This window comes from Myxine glutinosa, chromosome 14, assembly GCF_964187855.1.
Source record: "Myxine glutinosa chromosome 14, kmMyxGlut1.1, whole genome shotgun sequence".
Taxonomy (NCBI): Eukaryota; Metazoa; Chordata; class Myxini; order Myxiniformes; family Myxinidae; genus Myxine; species Myxine glutinosa.
Window position 1 is genome coordinate 78,497,860 of NC_136274.1, and position 4,833 is coordinate 78,502,692.

Consider the following 4,833-nt stretch of genomic DNA (forward strand, 5'->3'; position numbering starts at 1 on the left):
TGTAAACGAACACTATCCCCCGTTGCCGTCTCCTCGGACCATGGCAAAATGCCTTCAAGCATTAAAGATTGATGGGCCCCTGTGTCCCTCAATATCCTAACCGGTCTCCGGTTAGTCGAGGCTCCATCCAGTGACACAAACCCCTCTGAAATAAATGGTTGGTAACCCTTTTGATGGCGATTTCTTACGCTAGCCATCGCATTCGGAGTTGTAATAGTCGGACTCCGCTCTGGGTTGTCCCTTTTCATGAGGTAACAACTGGACATCAAGTGTCCAGGTTTCTTGCAAAACGCGCAAGTAGGCCCGGAGGAAAAACTCTGGGTCTGCCTCGGGCCCCCCGAACTATAAGTTTGTCTTGGGCCCGCATCCCTCTGATTTCGAACCGGTGGGGTATCATAGTTATCCCCATAATCATCTCGAGGCCGCCGCCATGTATGGTCGTTCTCCGCACCTGCTGTTCCCCACCTCCCCTGCGGAGATCTAGGCGAGGAGTTAGGTTCGTGGACCCCTATTCGGTGGGTTAAGGCATAATCATCTGCCATGGTGGCTGCGTCCCACAACTTTGGTACCTTCTTTTCCTGCAGGTACACTTTGATGTCCTCGTGGACACACTGCTGGAATTCCTCCACCAGGATCAAGTCCCGCAATGTCTCGAAGTCTTTCCCGACTCCTTTTGACTCACACCACCGATCAAACATGTTTTCTTTCACTCTGGCAAACTCCACATGGGTCTCACTCTCCCTCTTCCTGGCATTCCTGAATTTTTGCCTGTAAGCTTCCGGAACCAACTCATAGGCCTTGAGGATGTGCTTCTTCAGTACCTCATAATCTGCACATTGGTCCATTGGTAGCGCCGAATAAATTTCCTGAGCTTTCCCCACCAGCACACTTTGCACGAGTATGGTCCAGGCCTCCTCCGGCCAGTTTAATTGTCGAGCCACTTTCTCAAAGTGTGGGAAAAATTTTGCGACTTCCTTTTCACTGAACGGTGGAACCAGCCTCACATGTCTGCCCACATCCCAGGTTTTCTGGTTAGGTGTCGACCCCGTCAGCAAGGGTGGTGCCTCTCCCCGTTCTCTCATTAACTCCAGCTCCTTGAATTTGATTTCTTGCTGAAGCTCCATGTCACGTTCCTTTAATTCCCTTTCCGCTTTCCTCTCCTCTGCTTCGAGGTCCCTTGCAGCTCTCCTCTCCTCTGCTTTTCTCCCTTCTAACCTTTCCTGGAGTTCTCGTTCTACTCTCCTTTCCTCTGCTTCTGCTTTCCTTTCTTCTTCTTTTAACCTTTCCTGGAGTTCTCGTTCCACTCTCCTTTCCTCCGCTTGTTTCTCTTCCCTCCTCTCTTCTGCTTTCCTTTCTTCTTCTGCTCTTTCCTTTTCTGCTTTCCTTTCTTCTTCTTTAATCCGTTCCTGGCTCCGTAACTGCAACTCCAGTTTCCGGAGCTCAACGTCTTCTGGTTCTTCGGGTAGCCACTCCCAGGCTAACTCGTCCCATGTTCCTAATCCCACCATAGATTGTATCACCGTGGCCTGCAACTCTGCCTTCCTCAAATTAGTTCGGACCTCCAAGTTAAAATGTTTGGCCAATTTCAAGAGGTCCGACTTTAGCAACGCTCGGAACTGTGCCTCACTCGGGGTTACCCCAAAGTTCTGTGCCACAAACGCCATGGTGCCTATCGTTAACACCTGTTAACCTTCACCCAAGACTTTACCCCAATTTCTCAAAAAAAAAAAATTACCAATTAATAATTAATTAATAAATTTTAATTAATAAAAAATTATTATTTTATTATTTTATACAATTTTACATCCCGGACGAGCCCCCAATTCTGTTACGTGGTCCCCTCGGTGAATACCTGGTCTCGGTGACCCCCGGACCGTGAGAGGAACTTCGCCAGAAAGCTGTATTAAATATGCGCTTTCGCCACGCAATCCATATGAATTTCACCCCAGAGACAACTGACGTTCAAGGATATATTTCAATGGGAATGACCATACAATTGCAATGACACAACCACGGAGATTTTCCCCGAGCAATCAACCATATACAACCATCAACAATTCCCAATTCACAAGCACTTTCCTATGAGTAAGATGGCCATCTTATATACGTGTGTTCCGGTGAGTACTCACGACACCCTTTTGGTCTCGGTCCCGCACAATGTCTCTGGGCCCCTCCGGACCAAGATGATGGTCGCCGTCACCGCACTCGGGCGGTAGAACGAACCCCGGGTGGACGTGTTTCCACCGGGCAGGTATCGTACCAGGCACCGTGGCTGCAGCCCCTCGTGGCCACGCGAGGCGGATACGGTAAAGCAAGCCAAACCCCACGCCGCTTGCAAGGCGGGTTAGGCCCCAACGTGCGACCCGCACGCGTCTGTTTGGACGGTGCCGCGAACGAGGCCAGGCGCGGGGTCGATGCACGGCCCCACGTCAACTTGCCGTCTCCACCGGGCAGGTACAAGTCCCGGTAATTCCTCTCGCCAGACAGGCTTCGGATCGGAACGCCGCTTTTCCACGCAGCGCAAGGTCGATCCCACCTTTTGTCCGAGCGGGGCGAGGAAGAATAATACTCGTCCTTTTTTCCTCGTGTCTTTTCCTTTTCCGTTTCCGGTCACTTCCGTTTCCGGCCACTCCCTCAGAAGGGCTCCTGACCCTCCAACCACAACAACTACACAACAACTTAATATACGACACACGGATAAGCAAAGACCTGAATGGTAATTCACATACATTCACATAAATATGTAACACATGCATGGAGATTTCCATGGATACCATAGAAGGAGAGTTTGGTGAGCAGAGCGGGATTCTAGACTGTATCGAAGGCACGTGATATGTCAAGGGAGACAGCTCTAATTTCCTGTTTGGCATTGAGGACCTCCATCCATTCTTGAGACAGCAGAAGCAGCATGTCCAGAGTAGAGTGACCTGGTCTGAAACGAAATTGATGATCAGAGATCAAGCCATTGGAGAAGAGGAAAGATTTGATATCCGAAGCAATGATGGATTCCATGACTTTGCTGATAATTGGGAGAACGCTGATTGGTCTGTAGTTGCAAGGATCTGTTTTTGCACATTTTTTGTGTAAAGCGGTGATGTTGGCTGATTTCCAAGGTGATGGCAGATGACCTTGAGCAAAAGAGAGGGCGAAGAGAACAGACAGAGGGTGAGATAGAGCGGAAGAGCAGGATTTTATGACCTGTGGGCTGATGCCGTCTGGTCCAGTTGCAGAATCAGAGTCGAGGATTGACAGAAATTTCTCCACCTTGTCAGGAGAGAAGGACACAGATTCCAGAAGCAGCTGGGCATGACTGGGTACGGTGGGTACAGAGAGGGACTGGTTTGGGACACAAGATTTTGAGGCAAACATAGAGTTGAGGCATTCAGCTTTTTCACGTGCGGGGTCAGTTGTGTAGCCGTTTGAGGTAAGCGAGGGGATGGAAGGGGAACACACACCAGAAATAGATTTGACCAGATGCCACCAGGATTTCGAAGAAGGAGACAGATTTGAGAGTTCATTCTTGAGAGTAGAGAGATATTGTTTCCTGGCTCTCCTGAGGGTGGACACACACTTGTTCCGGGCTTTGTGAAAGGAAATGTGATTTCCTCCCATTGGATTTGCCTTCCAGGAGGCAAAGGCAAGTTGTTTCATGGCAACTGCCTCACCACAAGATTCCTTGTCCCAAGAATGGGAGGGAGGGTATGACAACTGAAGACGAGATGGGATAAATCTGTGCATGAGAGAGAGAGCACTTTACTTTGGAAGAATTCCCAGGATGAGTTGATGTCAGAGGTTGGGATGGGAGACCAGTCCAGATGATTGATGGCTGCTTGAAGACCATGCCAGTCGGCCTGAGTGAAATGACAGACTCGTCAACAGTGAGGAGGCTCTCTGAGAATGGCCAGAGAGATATCCACTTTAACAAGCACATGATCAGAAGAACCAATTGGAGGAGAAGAAGAGCAGCAGACATTTTCAGGGAAGTTAGTCATAACCAAGTCGAGAAGAGAAGATGCTCCGTTGACTGAGATCCGGGTCGGGAAATTGACAGATTGTGTCAGTCCCAATGAGTCGCAGAAGTCCTTTGCTGAGGAGCCATGGCTGGTGAGAGATGTACCCACACTTTGTTTTAGAAAAAAAACATTTTAGAAATCTGGCCTATGTTGACCTCAAAAATACTTGGTGATTCCTGTAAGCTGACATGCAAATCCTCTTAAAATTTCAAGTCAATCGGATGAAAATTTAGGCCTTTAGAGACGACAAAGTTGTTGACCTTTGGCCTATGTTGACCTTTGGCCTATGTTGACCTATTGACCATTTTGACCCCAAAAACAATAGGCTTGTTGCTTATGACCAACTCTACCATTTGGTGAAGTTTCGTGAAGATCAGATGATAATTGTGACCTGTAGGCGACTGACATACAAACAGACAAACAGACAGACAGACAGACAGACAGACAGACAGACAGACAGACAGAATAACGCACAAGACCAACCAATATACTTGAAAAATCTTCGATTTTTGCAAGTAACAAACAGACAGGGGTGAAAACATAGGCTCCATCCACCTTTGGTGGTGGAGGTAAAGATGCAAGGTCCTGATATGAGAATAATATTCCATCAAAACCGTCAAAGGGCGCTGCAAACACGTTGGGTCAGACCGGTTTGCAAATGCTTGGAAGCTTTAGATGCTTATTTAGATCAGGTCTTGGATAGGTCGTCGTGCGCATGCGCACGTCACACCCTCGCCATTGGCACCAGTGACTGGCTCCGTTTTACTTTCCGTTGCTGTGAATGAAGTTTAAAATGCAATTCAGACACGCAGGCCAATTT